The sequence below is a fragment of the Coenobita brevimanus genome, chromosome 91, assembly GCF_032717465.1.
Source record: "Coenobita brevimanus isolate Jiangsu-jjx chromosome 91, ASM3271746v2, whole genome shotgun sequence".
NCBI classification, from domain to species: domain Eukaryota; kingdom Metazoa; phylum Arthropoda; class Malacostraca; order Decapoda; family Coenobitidae; genus Coenobita; species Coenobita brevimanus.
In genome coordinates this window covers 18,138,134-18,159,051 of record NC_137044.1, presented here as the reverse complement: position 1 = coordinate 18,159,051, position 20,918 = coordinate 18,138,134, and the positions used below count along the sequence as shown (strand labels likewise).

At 46.2% G+C, this 20,918-nt stretch overlaps 1 protein-coding gene and 1 non-coding gene across 2 annotated transcripts in view; both read right to left on the bottom strand.

Moving 5' to 3' along the window:
* LOC145411804 (regulator of G-protein signaling 7-like) overlaps nucleotides 1-20,918 on the bottom strand; it is a 344,883-nt gene that overhangs the window by 286,954 nt on the left and 37,011 nt on the right. The window lies entirely within an intron of this gene.
* On the bottom strand, nucleotides 10,457-10,575 carry LOC145412007 (5S ribosomal RNA). The gene has a single exon (XR_013899517.1). It is a non-coding gene; the product is annotated as a 5S ribosomal RNA (ribosomal RNA).

Here is a 20,918-nt window from a genome sequence, read left to right as displayed (position 1 = left end):
TATATATATATATATATATATATATATATATATATATATATATATATATATATATGTATATATATATATATATATGTGTGTATATATATATATATATATATATATATATATATATATATGTATGTATATATATATATATATATATATATATATATATATATATATTTGTGTGTGTGTGTGTGTGTGTGTGTGTGTGTGTGTGTGTGTGTGTGTGTGTGTGTGTGACGGGACTGAAGAGGATAAGGATCTCAAAATAAGGATTCAGACTGGATCAATGAATTATGTCTGAAAGTCTTAAAATGACACATAATGAAAGGGAATAGATATAAAATGACAAACTGATGCCATGACGCTAACCTACGAGCACCTGAAGTGACCTGACTCAACGGTTCTTCAACTCTTTCAGCCACGATACCCCCTGGCTCAACCCAAGTCAACCTCACACCCCCTCTCCAATATTAATACTTTTTTCACATTAAATTTCCTGCAAAAAGAAGGAAGAAAATGGCTACAAAGAATTACCACAGACTACACGTCTTATTTTTTCCCAGGATGATTTTCTGGATACCCCCCAAGGGCCTGTTTCTATACACCTGGCCTACGTGAACTTGAAGCAGCCTAAATTGACCTAAGTTGACCTAGGTGTGTGTGAATTAATGGAAGAGCTGAAATGAAGAGGAATGAAGGCAGGGAACACATGGGGAAGGGAATGACAGGCGTGGGGGAGAAGGGAGATGAAAAATATAAAGGGAGATAAGAACAGAAAGGGAGGAATCGGGAGAGATAGGGCGAAGAAAGGGAGCGTGGGTAGGGGTAGGGGGGGGAAGAGGGGAGAGGGGGAAGGAGAGAGATAAGGAGAATGAGATAGGACGCAAATGAGGACAGGTACACAAAGAGAGAGAGAGAGAGAGAGAGAGAGAGAGAGACACACACACACACACACACACACACACACACACACACACACACACACACACAAACAAGGGATGAAAGAACGAAAGAAAGGAGACGGGAAAACTGTGAGGCAGGAAGTAAAGAAGAGAACAGGAGGAAGGAAGGAAGGAAGTGTATGGAGGAAGGGAGGGAGGGAGGAAGGGGGGGAGGAAGGAAGGAAGGAAGGAAGGGAAGAAAGAAGGAAGGGAAGAAGGAAGGAAGGGAAGAAGGAAGGAAGGAAGGAAGGAAGGAAGGGAAGAAGGAAGGAAGGAAGGAAGGAAGGAAGGGAAGAAAGAAGGAAGGAAGGAAGGAAAGAAGGAAGGAAGGGAAGAAAGAAGGAAGGGAAGAAGGAAGGAAGGGAAGAAAGAAGGAAGGGAAGAAGGAAGGAAGGGAAGAAAGAAGGAAGGGAAAAAGGAAGGAAGGAAGGAAAGAAGGAAGGAAGGGAAGAAAGAAGGAAGGGAGGAAGGAAGGAAGGAAAGAAAATGGAAGCAAGAGGTGCGGGAAAGAGGGAATGTCACGGAAGGACAGGGAGGGGAGGGAGGGGAGGGGAGAGAGGGGAGGGAAGAGCAAGTGTGTCAAGGAAAGGAGGTCACGGGGGGCTGGGGGAGGGGAGGGAAGGAAATATGTAATGGAAGTTAGAAAAGATAGACGAAGGGAAAGGGGGAGGAAGGGGGAGGAGGAAGAAAGAGGGGAGAGGGAAGGGAAGGAGAAGAAAATGGGAGGATGAAAGAGAAAAGACAGGGAAGGGAGGGAGAAGAGGAGAAGAAAAAGGAAGGGTGAAAGAGAGAAGATACAATAGGGAGGGAGAAGAGGAGAGGAAAAGAAGGAAGAGAAAGAAAGGTGAATGGTGGAAGGAAGTCAAAGAAGGAAGGGGAGCTACAAAAGGGAGAGGAAAGGAAACTGGAAAAGGAAGGGAGGGGGAAGTTAATAAGGGCAGAGAGAGAAGGGGGAGGCAAGGAGGAGGGAGGGGCGAAAAAGAAGGGGAGAGAGGAGAGAAAGGAGGAAGGGAGTTAAGAAAGGGAAAAAAAGAAAAGGAGAGTGAAAGGGAAGTGAGAGAGGGAAGGAGGGAGAGGGATGGAGAGAGGGTATATAAGGAACAATCAAGAGAAGGAATAAGGAAGAGGAAAGAGAAACAGGAAAGAGGAAACAGAAGGAAGGAAGGAAGGAAGGAGGGAAGGAAGGCAAGAATTGGGAAGAAACAGGAGGAGGAAGACCGAGGCACATTTTAATTTATTGGAGGGAAATTAGGAGGGAAAACAGAAGGGAGGGGAAAGAAGAATGGAAAGCACAAAGGGAAGGAAGCCAGGAAAGAAGGGAGGGAGAGAGGGGAAGCGAGGGAGGGAGGGAAGGGAGAAAAGGAAGAACCAGGAAGAACCAGGAAAGAAGGGAGAGACAGGAATGGAGAGGCGATGGGCAGCCGTGTCAGAGGTAACGTTATCTTATGGGAAGGAGGGAAGTAATGATGGAAGGAAGCAAGCAAGCAAGCAAGCATGCAAGCAAACAACAAGGAAGGAAGGAAGGAAGGAAGGAAGAATGGAAGCAAAGAAGGAAATGGAGAATTAACGGAAGGAAAGATGAGTTAAAGAAAGGCAGGATGGGTTAAAGAAAGGCAGGATGAAAGAAAGAATGGAGGGAGGAAAAGACGTAAAGGAAGAGGGAAGGACGGAAGTGAGGAAGACGAGACAGGAAGGGAGCAATAGACGTAGAGGGAAAGGAAGGATGGAAAAGAAGGAAACAAGAAAGGACAAGGGGAAGAAGACAGAGCTGAAGGAAGGCACAGAAGGAAACAGAGGGAGAGGGATATAAAATAAGGCAGGAAGAGAAAGTAGGAGGGAAGGAAAGGAGGGAGAGAGAAGTGAAGTAAGGTGGAGCGATATGGAGGGAGGAAAGGATGCAAAGGTAAAATGGAGGGATGAAGGGAGGAAAGGAAGGGCAGGTAAAGTGGAGGGATGGAGGGAGGAAAGAAACAGCATGTAAGGTGGAAGGATGGAGGGAGGAAAGGAAGGGTAGGTAAGGTGGAGGGATGGAGGGAGGAAAGAAACAGCATGTAAGGTGGAAGGATGGAGGGAGGAAAGGAAGGGTAGGTAAGGTGGAGGGATGGAGAGAGGAAAAGAAGGGTAGGTAAGGTGGAGGGATGGAGGGAGGAAAGGAAGGGCAGGTAAGGTGGAGGGATGGAGGGAGGAAAGGAAGGGCAGGTAAGGTGGAGGGATGGAGGGAGGAAAGGAAGGGCAGGTAAGGTGGAGGGATGGAGGGAGGAAAGGAAGGGCAGGTAAGGTGGAGAGATGGAAGGAGGGATGGAAAAGCATTTAAGGTGGATGGATGGAGGGAGGAAAGGAAGGGCAGGTAAGGTGGAAGGATGGAGGGAGGAAAGGAAGGGCAGGTAAGGTGGAGGGATGGAGGGAGGAAAGGAAGGGCAGGTAAGGTGGATGGATGAAGGGAGGAAAGGAAGGGCAGGTAAGGTGGATGGATGGAAAGAGGAAAGGAAGGGCAGGTAAGGTGGATGGATGAAGGGAGGAAAGGAAGGGCAGGTAAGGTGGAGGGATGAAGGAAGGAAAGGAAGGGAAGGTAAGGTGGATGGATGGAGGGAGGAAAGGAAGGGCAGGTAAGGTGGAGGGACGGAGGGAGGAAAGGAAGGGCAGGTAAGGTGGATGGATGGAGGGAGGAAAGGAAGGGCAGGTAAGGTGGGGGCAGGTGTGATGAGGGAAGGTGAGGGGCAGTGTCAGTATAATGTTATCTCATCCCCACCTCAGCCTACGACCGCCCTACCTGTCAAGAGTCATCACCTGGCTGGGGGGGAGGGGAGGGTAAGATGGTGGGGTGGTGGGGTAAGATGGTGGGGTGGAGGAAGAGAGTTATTATGGTGGGATGGTGGGGAAGGTGTAAAATGGTGAGTGGATGGGGACGGGTTACATGATGTGGTGGAGGGGAGGGGTAAGATGGAGGAAAAGATGCAAGATGTAGGAAAGGGGAACTAAGAGAAAGTAAAGGAGGTGGAGGGGACAGGACCAAGAAAAGGAGGGATAGGAAGGAAGAGGAGAGGTAAGAGGGGCTGGACTGGCGGAAGAGAAATTTAAGGTGGTGTGTGGAAAGCAAGGGGTGAAGGAAGGAAGGAAGACAGGAAGAAGCAAGGTGGGGGGGGAAATATACAGGGAAGATAACGAGGAAGGAAAATTGAGAATAAGAATGAAGGAAGAAGGAACAGTTAGTAGAAGAGGAAAGGAGGGAAGAAGGGATGGAAAATAAAGGAGAAACAAAGAGGAAGAAGCAATGAGGGAAGAAGGGAGAGATGTAGAGATATAAGGTCGAGGGAAGGGGTGCCGAATTGTGACGAGAAAGGAAGGAAAAAGGAAACATGAGAAAGGCAATACGCGACGGGGAATGACAGACGAAGATAAAAGGGACGTGGGAATCGAGTGAAGAAAGACTGGAAGAAAGAAAGACTGGAAGAATGGACGAAGAAAGACTGGAAGAAAGGAAGATAGACTGGAAGACACAAAGATAAAAGACTGGAAAAAAGGAAGGGAGAATAGAAGACAGAAATGAGGGAGGCAGGCAGATATGAGAGATATATTTATAAGAAGGGAAAGGGGAAAAAGCAGGATAGAAACAAGGAAAGAATATAAACAGACTAGGATGATATTGGTATGGGATGGAGGGAAAAGACGGGATGGAAGAGTGGGGAGGAAGAGGGAAGACAGATATGTTAAGGGGAAGGAAGAGAGGAAGACAAGATGAGCGAGAGACACAAGGAAGATGAAGAGATAAAGACGAGACCTGAATGGGAAGGAAGAAGGAAGGGCGAACACCAGGAAGGAAGGGGAGGTAGCAGAAATAACTCAGATTTTGTGTGACAGAAAGGGAAAAAACAGGAAAAACTTGGAAGGTAAGCAAGTGAAGAAGAGTGTGGGAAGAAGGCGACGTTATTATGAGAAGGAAGGAAGAAGGGAAGAAAGGAAGGAAGGCAGGAAGGAAGGTGGGAGGAGGGAGGGAAGGAGCGCAGAAATTGAAGAGACGTGATAGGAGATTGTGTGTGTGTGTGTGTGTGTGTGTGTGTGTGTGTGTGTGTGTGTGTGTGTGTGTGTGTGTGTGTGTGTGTGTGTGTGTGTGTGTGTGTGTGTGTGTGTGTGTAAATAATAACAACTCCCCTTCACTCCTTCCTTCACTCTGTGCTTACCTTACAAAAACCCCTTCAAATATATGCTGATTTAGCCTATACATGAAAACCTGTGATACATACGGTATTGAACGAAGCTTTTGAAAGAGGACTGACAAACATAAAGGGCAGTCAATAATACATTCTCTTCACAAAGTACTCAGTTATTCAAAGCAAAGAAGATATAACATTATTTTATTATATTTAGCACAACTGGACCCTCGACTTGGCGTTACACTGCACGAAAAATCTGGTCTCTCTCTCTCTCTCTATCTATCTATCTATCTCTAGGCCCTGATATAACCCTCTCATGGTCGCTATATCTATAATTTCGTTCCAGCTAAAGGCAGACGATTTTATTCAGCTGTGAGTGACTTATTCTTACTCCTACCAGACGATTTTCCTCAAGACAGTCTCCTTGTAGTGAAGGGGAGAAGGAAGGCTATTATAACCCCTCAATACAGAAATACCTCTCTGATGTTAAGTATAAGAAGACAGTAGCAGGAAAGGTAACACAGTAAAATAAAAATGGATGATGATGATGATGATGATGATGATGATGATGATGATGATAATGATGATGACGATGATGATGATGATGATAGTAATAATAATAATAATAGGCCTAATAATAATACGATAAAAATAATAATAATGATAATAATAGGCCTAATAATAATAATAAATAATAATAATAATAATAATAAATAAGAGACATCACCGTGCTGAAAAGGTGACCTAAGAGAGGTAAGGAACACAGCAAAACAAACAAACTTATTCGCGTCCTCTCGCCAGTAAAATCTGACCTAGCGGAATGAAGAGTGCACTTGTGGGAAGGAGAGTGCTCTGAAAGAAGGGAGAGTGAGCAGAATGCGTGAGTGAGTCAGCAGAAGGAAAGGAGAGTCAGCAGAAAGGAGAATGCGATGAAAGAAAGAAAAGTCAGCAGGAAGAAAGGAGAGTCAGCGGAGAGAAAGGATAAACAGAAAGAAACGGATCAGCAGAAAGAAAGGAGAGTAAACAGAACGGAAGGAGAATCAGCAAAAAGAAGGAGAGTCAGAAAAAAAGGAGTGCGCAGAAAGAAAAGTCAGCATAAAGAAAGGAGTCAGCAGAAAGGAAAGAGAGTCAGCAGAAAGAAAGGAGTCAGCAGAAAGAAAGGAGAGTCAGCAGAAAGAGTCAGCAGAAAGAAAGGAGTCAGCAGAATGAAAGGAGAGTCAGCAGAATGAAAGGAGAGTGCGCAGGAAGGAGAGACAGCAGAATGAAAGGAGAGTGCTCTGGATGGAAGAATGCGCAGTGGGGAAGAAAATATGCATGGAAGGGAAGGAGAGAAAGTGAATGCACAGATAAGAAAGAGGATGGGAGTGTGCACGGAAGAGGAGGGATGGATAGCGCACAGGAGGGAAGTAGAGAAGGAGAGTGCACAGAAGGAAGGAGAGTGCACAGAGAGGAAGCAGCAAGGGAGTGCACAAAAGGGAAGGAAAGTGCTCGGACGACAGGAAGGAGGAAAGGAGAATGCACAAGAAAAAGTGTACAGAAAGTGTGCACAGACCAGGAAGGGGTGCGCTGAAGTAGAAAAGGGAAACGGAGGAGGAGGAGGAGGGAACACTGACGAAAAAGGTATAGGGAGAGGGGAAGGAGAACGAGAGAGAAGGTAGAAGGAAAGAATAAAAGACAGGGTGGGAAGGACAGAGAGACCGCAATGAAGAAAGACAAGAATAAATAAGTGAAGGAGAGGGGAAGGAGGGAGTATAAAGGAAAGCAAACAACAACAGCCCTAACAATCCTTTCAAGGCTGTTTGTTAAAGAAGATTATGATATACTTTTTATGAGTCGTAAGCAAGAACGTCCCCCCCTACCCACCAATCCCTCCAGCCCAGGCCAGCAGTAAAAGCTAAGCAGGACCGCCTAACAGCAGAGAAAAAGTCATGGAAATTTCATAGGATAGAATGAACTGGAAACTGTATTCTTCGCTACCTTAATCTGTAGGAGAAAAATAGTAGTAACTGCATATGTTGTGGTGTTACTGTACCCTCCCTGATCTGAATAAGAGGAAAACAGTCACATAGATTTTGGTGTTTTGCATCCATGAATGTGTTAGCTGGGGAGAAGCCAAATACTTATACAGAAAGACTTTTAAATATTATTACAGTATCGCAGTCTGCCACATTCCCGGGCAACTTGTTCTCTATGTTTACAATACTACCGAAGAAAATGCTTTGCCTTATTTGAGCGGACACGTTTGCTGATAATTATTAGGCCTACCCCTGATGTAATTCAACCAGTTTATTTTTCATATACTGTACTTCTTAGTGTTATATTACCATGTCCTGTGTGTGTGTGTGTGTGTGTGTGTGTGTGTGTGTGTGTGTGTGTGTGTGTGTGTGTGTGTGTGTGTGTGTGTGTGTGTGTGTGTGTGTGTGTGTGTGTGTGTGTGTGTGTGTGTGTGTGTGTGCGCGCGCGCGCGCTTCAATAAACTGAGGACTGTTCCTTATATGGTTTGTTCCATGGGTATATAATGCGAGTACTTCTGTCATCCTTCACTGTACTCCTTATTTTCCACATCCTTTAAGTAATATCGTGACCAAAACTGAACACAGTACTCACGGTGTGGCCATAATAAGACTGTACAAAGCGGGGTTGACACTCTCTGATTTGAATTCGAATACTTTGCTCATGAACTCACACTCTACTTGGTGTTTTCATTCGTTATTATTCCCAAATCCATTTTTTGGCTTAACATTCTCAAGGCGCCTGGTGTCTTGTGATCAGAACGTCCAAACTGGTATGACAGACAGGTTCAATTCCCCAACAGGTGACTTAAGGCTTTTCGGCCCTGTAATGATACCAAAAGGGGCACGCTGGTCATGTACACTAAGATATACTGGACTAACTACCTTTGCCTCGGGCCCCTACACCTCGAAGTGGGCTTAAACAGGATTGGCTCTTAAATTGAATACTATTTGTAGTGCATTATTTTTACTCATAATTCTTATTTTTCTTTTTTCTGTGTTCGACTTTTGGCATAGACTTAACAACTTGTTCCCCAAATCCCAGAGTCCTCCTACATTACATACACCTTCACTTGTCACCATTTCGGCGCTAACACCCACCATCCATACCGAACACATGCTAAGGCTGTCTCATAAAGGACTGGTGTATTGGTATGGGCGGGGTGGGGGGGAAAGGGGTTATAACATGTCGGCGACTCCTACAAAAGATCAGTAAAGTCTGCTTTCAACTAAATTAAATCCTTAAACTGTTCCCTGCCGCAGCCGAGATTCGAACCCGCGTCCAATGGAACAGCAGACAACCTCTATACTGAGTGGGCGGTGAGAACAGCAGACTACCTCTAGACTGAGTGGGCGGTGGGAACAGCAGACTACCTCTAGACTGAGTGGGCGGTGGGAAAAGCAGACTACCTCTAGACTGAGTGGGCGGTGGGAACAGCAGACTACCTCTAGACTGAGTGGGCGGTGGGAACAGCAGACTACCTCTAGACTGAGTGGGCGGTGGAAACAGCAGACTACCTCTAGACTGAGTGGGCGGTGGGAACAGCAGACTACCTCTAGACTGAGTGGGCGGTGGGAACAGCAGACTACCTCTAGACTGAGTCGACCACCGCCTCCCCCAAGACGTTTGAGTCCCATTGAACAGTTTATCATGCTCTCTCTGAATGATTAATCGTTGTATGGTGTGTTGGCGCTATGGTCGATTTTTGTATCATCAGATTTAGATATTTAGCAACACAAGCACTCACCAACACCACCGGTATAAATAACGAAAAGAACAGGACCCAAAACTGAACCTTACGCGTATGTCAATTCGCTTGTAACACTTAACCAATCCGGTCTTTTCCTATCAACCCCTTGAATCCTGTGGCGTTAGTTTTATTCTTTCTTCCTACAGACAATTTATTCACCTTTAGCATGGCCTCTCGTACGGAGTGGTTCAATGAAGGCCATATGTATCTAAAATCCTCCGGCTCATCAGTATCCCAAGCTGACAAAAAAAAATCGTCTGGTGATAGCAAGAATATAAGAATTTGTTACCGGACTGAAGGGGTTAATTATAAGTCTTTCCTTACGTTCCTTGAGACAATCATCGTTACTCTTAGCTAACTGTTATTTAAAACATGAAATTTAAGATTCCTGAGATGTCTTTTGCGGGATCTATGCGTTCTGGAATGCGTGAAAAAAAAAAAAAAAAAAAAAAGTTAAGAAGAGGGTGGAAAAACGATTGATAGTTCCGGAATCCAAAGTGTAAGTGTGAGATGAAACTGTTTTGTTCTGTGTGTTTATGGTTTCCAGCAAATTCCATTCTACTATTTTTTTAATAATGCGGTTACTCTTGCTTGTTTCAAAAATTAGTTACACTGCCACTCTAATAATGTGTTGAAAATCTGAGTTGAAGGAAGGGAGGGAGAGAGGGAAGTAAGAAAGAAAGGCAGGGCGGTAGGAAGGTTGTAGGGAGCAGGGTTGGACAGAGTGAGTGAGATGAGACAAGCCTAGTGATGGAGGGAAGGTGAGTGACACGTGTAGCCTGCCAACCCACGTCTATACGTCTGTCACTAGCTTCCTCTCAACCCTCTCCCCATTCCCCTCCTCTCTCTCTCTCTCTCTCTCTCACACACACACACACACACACACACACACACACACCTTCCCTCACTACAGATCATTCTAAAATAGATAAGCCAAATCGCAAGATCAAAACTATAAAAATTTTGTAAGTCCTGAGGGTGTTATTCTTATCCCTTCAGCCCCAGCATATCATATATTGCTCTTGCTATCTACAAACGATTTTATTCAGCAAGAGAATTTTTTCCCATGTAGAGGGATCAGATATAACCATTTATTTTATCCCTTCGCTACGAGGCTGTTCGATGCTGAGTAAAATCGTCTCGAGGCAGCATGATCAACACAAGACGCCATGGTTGTGAAGCAGTTAAACAGGAAAAAGTCATCTGGCAATAGAAAGAATAAGGTAAAAAAAATTATATAAACAAATGATGACTAAAGAACTACCTAATAAAACACAGTAACATTGTGCACCCTCACCCCACTATAGTCAGCCCTAAAAGTTTTCTGTCACGCTCCCGGTTGCTACGACACTGGTTTCTCTTCGAACCTCCTCCACCCAGAGATAAATGCTGCGGCCTGACCACTCCCAGTAAGCTGTGGAGTGGAAGGGAAAAAAATAAAAATAGGGCCAACGGCGTGAGAGGTACAAGCACATGGATACTGTACATTATTCATTTTCATTCATTCATTGCCAGACGCCATGTATCCCAAACGGGGTGGCCAACGGCTTAGAGCTAATTGTTTTACAGGGAGGGGCACTAATCCTCCACCAACCCCACCTGACACGTAGGGATGCCAACAGCATCTGGTGTTCCCAGGCGGTCACCCATCCAAGTACTAACCAGACCCAACGTTGCTTAACTTCGCTGATCGGACGGGAAGCGGTGTACTCAACGTGGTATGGCCGTACATTATAAACATTCATATATACATCCACATACATACATACACACACATATACACACACATATACACAGGTACGTAAATGCATCCTGTTCGTACACGATATATGCATACAAATATCCGTACGTACATGCATGCGTACATACATACATACACATGAGATTGTTATCGCTCACTTAATTACCTGCACTTCCACCTGTCCCTTGTCTCACCCTGCCTGCCCCACCATGACTCATCCCCTGCCTGTCTCACCCTGTCTACCCTCTGCCTCTTTACCTCATCACTACCTCATTCCCCTCCTCCTGCCTCATCCCCTCCGCCTACTGCCTCATCCCCTCCGCCTACTGCCTCATTCCCCTCTCCTGCCTCCTGACTCTTTCCCTTCCCCTGCTCCTGCCTCACTTCCCTCCCTTGCCTCATCTCCCCCCCCCCTCCTGCCTAACTTTTCTCCTCCTCCTTCACTCTCCTCCTCCTACCCCACTCTCCCCTTCCTACTTCACCTCCCTCCTCCTGCCTCACCTTTCACCCCTGCCTCACCTCTCCTGGCACCACTCACTCACCGACTCCCCACACACGAGGTCACAGGCCCTTGATATACCCGACGCGATACAGAATTAATAATATTCCGGTAAGAACATCAGTGAAGGTCTGGGGTCACATTTAACACCTGCGACCCCCTTACATCTGCATAAATTTATTCTTGTTATCTCCACATGATTTTCTTTCAACTAGGAGACTTTGGGAACTGGTGTGGATAGACAGAGCATTCATTAACCCTCTGAATCTGTGACACCTCTTCCTTAGCGATTTATTTTTTGGATACGGCAGGTTCCTATCCTTCTGTACGTCACTTCTGCAGAGTACGGCGATACTGGAAGGATTTATGTAACACAGAGGAAGGTAGTCAGGTGAAATAAGCAAAATAAGTCACTTAGGAGAAGGTGTCAGGGAGCTTCCTCAATCAACGAAAATATGGGTCTGGTAGATACGCCTCTCGTGCTGATGGGGTTTATTAAGACTTCATCAAACCTCTCCAATTCCCCAAAAAGTCTGGCCAAAGGTGAATATAATTTTTACGAGATGGCAAAAATGAAAAGAAAAAAGACATCCCCGGACTCACTGGGTTAACCCCTTCACTACGAGAGATCCTTCGTAAGTTGAATTAGAATCGTCTGGAGGTAGTGTAAAATGAGAAATACGTCATCATAGTGAAGCGGTTTATTTCACTCCTAAGACTCTATGTGCCAGCTGTTATCAAAGTCCCAAACTATACAAGAGATTAGACTTTCTCAAAATTACATACAGCTAACTATACAAGAGATCAGACTTTCTCACTTATATATAGTTGATAATGGCTGGAATTCCCTGGCTCAGACTTCAGGTGTAAGAGATGCATGGGAGATTATATAGTTTCTTTATAAACCTGTTCATTTACAAGTAAGTCTCCTAAAGCGTAACACACAGACTGCAGAAAAAGAGTACAGTCAACCCACATGGTGCTCCTGAGATAGCGAGCAAAAATAATCACTCATCATTAAGGCGAAGAAGAAATTATCGTCATCATCATCATCAATCATTATCAACACTACCACCACCACTAACGTCATTATCCTCATCAGTTATTATTATCATCATCATCATCATCATCATCATCGTCATCAATCATTATCATCATCGTCATCAATTATTATCATCATCATCATCTTTATCATGACCTTATTCCCACCTGATGACGGGATGAGACAGGATCCAGAAATATGTACATGAGATAAAATTGTGTGTACTATATCCTCTGAAGACAGATGAGACAATAATAAACCAAGAGAATTTACCAGCAATACTAAACAAGATCACACAGAGACAATGGCTGTGCGTAAGATGGTGAAAACAGAATATTGTGAGAGCGTACGAGGACAGGAAGATGCACGGAGCGCCTCATCTTCTCCTACCCATCACATCCTCTCCCCTACTTCCTTCCTTCCCCCTCCTCCTTCTCTTCCTCCTCCTCCTCTTCTTTTCTTGTTCTTCCTCCTCCTCCTCCTCTGCCACCAAGCCCTCAGTATTAAGAAATGGAAAGAAAGAAAATCACACATAGCAGTACCAGGACACACATCGACCGTATACAACATAACACACAGTACTGTCGTCAATGGCTCTTTACTCCTTCCGTAGTTGGTTTTGTTCCCTCTACCGCCACACGACTGGACTCAACTGACGAGACTGAGGAGAGGGAGAGCGAGAACGAGCTGAGGGGTAAAGAGGAATGACCTATACGTGAGGGAATAAACTACCTGGTACCAACAAGAGTAACAACACAAATCAATACCCCATCTACTCTAACCTGGCCGAAAAGTGACACCCCCCCCATCTTGAATGCTAAGTTGTAACAGGCGATGAACACCAAAAACATAATGCTAGTCACGAAGAAGTGCTATGGGTATGATACAGAGCTAGGCCAAGTTAAGGTGAAAGGAGTGTACGTGATGAAAGTGTCGGTGTTAAACCAGCCCGTCTCTCCCACCTCACGTATTGAACACACTATCCGCAACCCCTTCAGTACTATCACGTCTCTCTCTCTCCCTCTCTCTCTCACACACACACACACCTAACATACTGAACACACCACCTTGTGCAACCATCACATCTCTCTCTCTCTCTCCTAACATACTGAACACACCACAAGTCACCCTTTCTCCAACCATCTCTCTCTCTCCTTACATATTGAACACGCCACCAGTCACCCTTTCTCCAACCATCGCTCTCTCTCTCTCTCTCTCTCTCTCTCACACACACACACACACACACACACACACACACACACACAAACACCTAACATACTGAACACACCACCTTCTGCAACCACCATATCTCTCTCTCTCTCTCTCATACTTTCATGTGTGGGAATGAAGAAAAAAGCAACAGAGCAGAAACAAGAACGAAAGGAAGAGGAAGAGACGAAAACATAAAATACTGAAAGAGTAAGACAAGGATAGCAAAGAAAAATGGACGAACAAAGAAGACGAGAAGGAGGAGAAAGAGGAAGATGCAACAGAGGAAGAGAGAGAGAGAGGGAGAGGGAGAGAGAGAGAGGAGGAGGAGGAGGAGAGTGGAGAGGAAAGAAAAATGAGGAAAGTACGCGAAACAGGAAGCGGAAGAGAGAGGAGGGAGAAAGAGGAGAGAATTTAAAGGGGAGGTAAGCACTACGGGAGGGGAGGGGAGGGAAGACGGAGGGCTGGAGGGAGGGAGGGAAGGAGAAGTGAGCAGGCAGGGAGATTAAGAGAGAGAGAGAGAGAGTCACTACACACAATAACCAGCTAATACTAACAAAACCAAGCGGAGAATTGCCCGAGGGGGGGGGGGAATTTCATGGATGGAAGGAATTTATCTCTAAGCAAAAAAAAAAAAAAAATTATTATTATTATAACAAGTCGCTGCCAAGTACTGGCATGCAATACAAAGTGCCCTACCGGATGATAAGCATACATATGTACTGTGTATACAATGTGGGTGTGACAGCAAAACGTATGTACAGCCATTCAGTGATCTCCCCAGACAACACTGAGCGGACACGAATGTACTGTAGCTATGGCTGTTATGTATGACAGCACCCGACCTCGTCTAAGCCCCACGTGTGACCTTGACAGGGAGTAGACGGCTGGTTGTTGCGCGCGACACACCGTCATGGTATGGGAAACAATTATGTGGAGCTATATCAAAATCTGTCCATGCATGTGCAAGTTAAGAAGCGGACAAGAAATTCGGACGGACTGACGGACTGACGGAACGGCGCAAACCTACTGTATACTCCCCGACTACTACTGCTACCACTACTACGACTAATAATAATAATAATAATAATAATAAAGTACAGTATATAATTAGTGCGTGTTCCTTGTTCTGACTTGTGAATATGTCTCTGCACGCAACAAACTTCTCTGAACGTAAACTTTGCAGTGCTTGATGGTGCTGGAAGGAATTTTGATAAGAAGGGGAGAGAAAAGGAGAGCCTCTTGGATAAAGGAACAAGGAGTACAGGGAGATAAATTTATACAGTATACTCTTCCTCCATCTGACACCATAAGAGGAGTAAAAATGGGTATGGGCTGCGGAAAAGAAGAAAAAGAAGGACAAGGAGAAAATGGGAGGAGAAGAAGACCCAGAGTAAACGGAGTGGCCCAGAAGATACGGAGTGAGAGGAAGAGACAGACAGGGAATAAGATGAAAAGATGACACTGGCAGATTTGCTGGAAGTGAATGGAACAAGGAAAGAATTTATATATCTGAGTGGAGAGAGTTGGGAGAAGCCTGTAGTCCACTGGCCCAGGCTGTTCATGATGATGATGATGATGATGGTTACTACTACTACTACTACTGCCACATAAAACCCAGGCAATAAGGGTATCGGCTGAGTACTATGGCCACTCAGGAGGGGAGAGTAACATGGAAGGAAAGAAAGGCAGAGAAAAAACAGGATAGGAAAATGGAGAGAAAGGAAAGATGTTAGTGTGAGGCAGATGGGGAGTAAAGATTAAGGGCAGATAATGAAAGGGTAAATGAGGAGACAGAGAGACACGGGAGGAGAGGGGGGGAAGAGGAGAGGTAGGGTGAGGTGGAGACTGTGGTGGTGGGGACTGGGGAGAAGTAGCTGAGATGGTGGTGGTATTGGTGCGATGCAGTGATTGTACTACTACTACTACTACTAGTAGTAGTAGTAGTAGCAGTGGTGGTGGTGGTGGTGGTGGTGCTGGTGGTACTTGTCAGATGTGGTTGACGGTGATGGTGATGTGGTGGTATTTATAGGATGTAGTAGGTGGTGGTGGTGGTATTAGTGAGCTGTAGCGGTGGTGGTGGATGCTGTTGTAGTTGCTGTGGTAGTGGTGGTGAGAGGTGGTACTGGGTGGTGTTGTTGGTGGTGGTGACAGTAAAAGGGAGTACAAAGGCAAACTGCAACAGCCTTAGTGGTCCTTTCGAGGCAAAAAGATGAGTGATTGCGGAGGGGCAGGGGGTGTGGTGAGAGGAGTGGTGATAGGGGTGTGGTGAGAGAGGGTGTGGTAAGAGGGGGTGTGGTAAGAGGGGGTGTGGTGAGAGGAGATATGGTGAGAAGGGATGTGGTGAGAAGGGGTGTGGTGAGAGGAGACGTGGTGAGAGAGGGTGTGGTGAGAAAGGGTGCGGTGAGAGGGGGAGTGGTGAGAGGGGATGGGGTGAGAGTGGGTGTGGTGAGAGGGGGAGTGGTGAGAGGGAGTGTGGTGAGAGGGAGTGGAGGTGAGAGGGGATGGGGTGCGACGGGGTGTGGTGAGGAAGTGTGGTGAGAGGGGGAGTGGTGAGAGGGGATGGGGTGAGAGGGGATGGGGTGAGTGGGGGTGTGGTGAGAGGGGGTGTGGTGAGAGGGGGAGTGGTGAGAGGGGGTGGGGTGAGAGGGGGTGTGGTGAGAGGGAGTGTAGTGAGGGGATGGGAGTGAGGGAGTGTGGTGAGAGGGAGTGGAGGTGAGAGGGGGTGTGGTGAGTGAGAGGGGGTGTGGTGAGTGAGAGGGGGTGTGGTGAGTGAGAGGGAGTGTGGTGAGAGGGAGTGCGGTGAGAGGGAGTGCGGTGTGAGGGGGTTTGGTGAGAGGGGATGTGGTACAATGTGTGGTGAGAGGGGGTGCGGTGTGAGGGGGGTGTAGTGAGACGGGGTGTGGTGAGAGAGGGTGGAGGTGAGAGGGGGTGTGGTGAGAGGGCGTGGAGGTGAGAGGGGGTGGGAGTGAGAGTGGGTGTGGTGAGAGGGGGTGGGAGTGAGAGTGGGTGTGGCGAGAGGGGATGGGGGTGAGAGGGGGTGGGGGTGAGAGGGAGTGTGGTGAGAAGGGGTGTGGTGAGGAGTGTGGTGAGAGGGGGTGTGGTGAGAGAGGGTGTGGTGAGATGGGGTGGGGGTGAGGGGGGATGTGGTGAGATGGGGTGTGGGTGAGGGGGTGTGGTGAGTGGGTATGGTGAGAGAGGTTGGGGTGAGAGGGGTTGGGGTGAGAGGGGGTGGGAGTATGAGGGGTGTGGTAAGGAGTGTGGTGAGAGTGGGTGTGGTGAGGAGTGTGGTGAGAAGGGGTGAGGATGAGAGGGGGTGAGGGTGAGAGGGGGATGGGGATGACAGGGGGATGGGGATGACAGGGGGGTGGGGGATGTGAGAGGAGTGAGAGAATATAAGCTGTGAGGGGCAGGGCTGGGTCACGTTTTGAGAGAGAGAGAGAGAGAGAGAGAGAGAGAAATCATCTGGTTAGGAAAAAAATCGTCTTCATGGTTTAATCTTAACTCTTTCACCCTAAGGACGGTATAGATTCCAATCCTACTTATCCCAGACGATTATATTCAGCTTAGGAAAACCCACTGGTATTGAAGGGGTTTAGGAAGTCTATTATCCAACCCCTCTAGTCCCTCCTAAGCTGAGTAAAATCGTCCGGAGAGAATATGGATAAAAACAGAAGAGAAGTGAGGTTGATGGGTACAAGGAAAGGCGGAAAATGGAAGAGAAACTGTGAAGAAGGGAAGGGAAAAAGTGGGAAGGGAAGACATGGAATAGGAAGGAAAAAGAAGGGAAGGGTAGGGAAGGGAAGAGAAAGGAAGGGATGGGAAGGGATGGGATGGGATGGGAAGGGATGGGGAAAATAGGAAGGGAAGGGAAGGGAAGGTAAGGTAAGGGAAGGGAAGGGAAGGGAAGGGAAGGGAAGAGATGAGATGAGATGAGATGGGATGGGATGAGATGGGAAGGGAAGGGAGGGGGAGGGAAGGCAAGGGAAGGAGAAATAAGTGATAAAAATGGAGAATTAGGAGAGAACAGGATATAGAAATGAAAGTGAGGGGTGAATGGAGGGGAAATGAGGGAGAGGGGAAAACTCTGAGAAATCTTGGGAGGGAGGGAGGGAGGGAGAGAGAGAGAGAGAGAGAGAGAGAGAGAGAGACCTGGGGAAGAGGAAGGGGAGACATTCAGGATAGCTGGGAAGGCAAAGAGGGGGAAGAGAGAAAGAGGTGGGAGATAAGGAAAGAAAGAGGGAAGGAGAGACGACCGGAAAGAAGTAAAGGAGAGTGAGGGGAGGAGAGGGATGGCAAGGAGGGGAAAAAGAGGTAGGGAAAATATGATGAGGGGGACAGAGTTTGTGGGATGAGGAGAGGAAGAGAGGAGGATTACGAGAGAGAGAGAGGTGAGGGGAAGGGTATGTAGGCTATGACTGAGAGGGATGAGGGATGATGGGAGGAGGAGGAGGAGGAGGTTGAGAATCCATAAGAGAGAGGTAGGGGCGGGGAGGAAGAGGAACAGGGGAGACGGGAAGGCTAAGAGGGAGAGGAATGAAAGAGGAGGTAGGGAATATACAAGTGAGATGGGGAGCGGGAAGAGGAGAAGGGAGAGGTAGGACGACGGAGTTGAGAGAGAGAGAGAGAGAGAGAGAGAGAGAGCAAAGAGGGAGGGGGAGGGGAGGGAGGCTAAGACAATAAAGGGAAGGGGTCGGTATGTGAAGGAGGGAGAAAGAGGGGAGAAAGAGAGACGAGGGGATGGGTAGGAAGGCTAAGACAGAGAGTGTTAGAGGGGAAGGGAGACAGGAGAGGAAGGGAGGGGTTAGTGGGGAGAAGCGGGATGGGGAGGTGGGAATGCCTAGAGAGAGAGAGAGAGAGAGAGAGACTGTGCGAGGCGTTGGGAAGAGAGCCTAAGGGTGACACTCCCCTCTCCCTCTTCCTCTCCCTCTCGCTCTTCCTCTCCCACCACGTCTCCCTCTCCCTCTCGCACCCCGTCTCCCCCTCCCCCTGGCCTCCATTATTCCAGAGGCCACCAAGAACACGACACCCCCTTCCAAACTTTAATACCACACCTTGCCGGAAGTCCACCATACCGGAATAAACTACCACCACCCAGCCCACTACACCATCATACCACTTAGATGCAATACCAGTGTCACCAGCCTTACAATTACCAGCTGGAATTATCGGTTAGATGTGAAGCTTGGACTTTGCTGGAAGGACATAAGTAGTGGGTGAGAAGAGATGAAGCGAGTTATCTGAGAGAAGCGTGTGGAGTTATGTGGATGGACAGATGAGGAAGTTTGGAAGTGTTGTGGTGCTGATGTAGATGTGCTGGCCACTGAGAGAGAATGAAGACAGAGATAGATTAAGAAAATGGATGGCAGTGACAGGAGGGAAAGGGGGAGAGGTAGACCGAGGATGAGGTGAAGAGGCGGCACTTGTGACAAAGACTGTCCGTATTTTTCAAATGCCCGTTAGAAAGGGGAAAGTGAGGAATGAACGGAACAAAAACAGCAAGAAATAACATGTGAAATCGCATTAACATTTTCAATCCAGTATTATACTGACGAGCATGCTACTGGCATTGACACCATATATACCTGAGTATATTGCGACAGGTAGACCAAAAAAACTGTGGTCTGTCTCCCCATTATTTCTACGGATTTTATATATATATATATATATATATATATATATATATATATATATATATATATATATATATTCACACACACAAGTATATGCTCATTTCCTGACTTCGCATCCTGTGGTGAGTGGCCCCGATGAAAGGACCCTCATGCGTCCTGCCCCTACACGGTAACGAGCCCTCTTCCCACAACATACCACCTTCCTTTACACACGCTGACACCATATCTCCTATCTCCTGCTCCTCGAACCCACCTCACTCAAACAGTGAGAGCTCTTGAAATAAGTTAACTTAGGTGTGCCAGTGAAGTGACGTGGAGACAGATGAGCAAATGAATGGAATTATGATGAATTTGGTGGAGGTGTTGTGGGGAAAGAAAAAAAAAAAAACACTGAGGTGGTTTGGCCACCTAGCGCGCTTGGAGTGAGAGAGACTGAAGACCAACTCAACGTTTTTTTTTACTTTTCCGCACCCATCTCATACCACAATCCCCACGAATCCTTTCGTTTGTCTACCCATTCCTCTACGTCACTCATAGGTATTGCCAAGTTAACTTATTTCAATAACTCTCACTCTTCGTCCCCTCAAGAATCGTTCATGTTTGATTACTGCACATCAGTGCTGGAACTACTGTCATGCAATGTGTACTCCACTCTCTCACTTAAATTCCTTTATCTCGTCAGTGCTCTTAATATTCCTGACAACTTCTTTCTTTGCTGCACCTTTTTTCGATTCATTTTCCATAAAACAGTCTCTTGACAACACTGCTTAAATACATGAACACCCGCACATCTTCATTTCGATTTCATCCAGTATCAGCTTACAGTACAGTTTGTTATTATCTCTCAAACACTATGAATATGCTTTTCTCTACATTCAACTTGTTTTTTCACACACACTACAACAGTTTTCTGCCAGACTCCAGCTTCACTTCCATTTCTGGTATTAGCGTTGCATCATCCGCAAAACATTAGAACAGATAATTCCACATCATTACTGCCTCTCTTAAAGAACACTCCCCTACCATGTGCGCTCGCCTTCACCTCTTCTACTCCATCTACATAAAAACAAGTAGGTGACATGACGACTCTTTTTCAGTCTATTAATATGCTGAATCTCCCACAACACACCATTCGCTTTCACAAATGCTACTGCTCCATCATACGTACTCTGGACAGCGCTGAGCAATCTCCCATCTATACCCATACGCGCCCCAGTCCCCTTCACAGTGCCTGACGATCTACTGCGTCACATGCCTGCTTCAAATCCATACCGTAAATACTACAAATGTTATTGAAGCTGATGGTGCAGCTTGTAATGCAAATGCATGTTCATTTTTACTGCCCTGATCTGACGTTTCCCTTTATACTGTGAGACCTGGACGAAAATGACTGAAAATTTCTTGCCAAGGGTGTATAAGACGAGACGATAATCGCCGTACCTGATCTATTTAGTTTCTTCCGGACTGCTGACCCATTTTCAGTGAGAGGCGTAATTTGGAAATTACTGTTATACAAAAGCGATATTTTCCGTATGAAGAAACAACAAAAGCTAAGTAAACTGGACGAAATAATTCGCAATGAAGATGATAGATTGTAACTTTGTCTACACCAGGGGTTCCCAACCTGGGGTAAATTACCCCAAGTGGGGTAATTTGGTCTTTTGTGAAGGGTAATGGGGGAGGTAACAAAAAAAAAAAAAAAAAAAAAAATCTAAAAATCATACCAGTTATGATAGACTTTCAGACCTATACTAAAATTCAGAGATGAATGTTTAAAGTCATGTTTATTTGGTATCAGTGTTAATAATAAAAATAAATTACTCCTTGCAATAACTCTCTTGGTTTTAGCCTAACCTTTAAGTCCTATATTCAAACTAAAATCTAGGCATCAAAATGTTAAGCAGCTAAAATGCAATTGTGGAAACATAAGCAATGAGGGGTAATGAGTGAA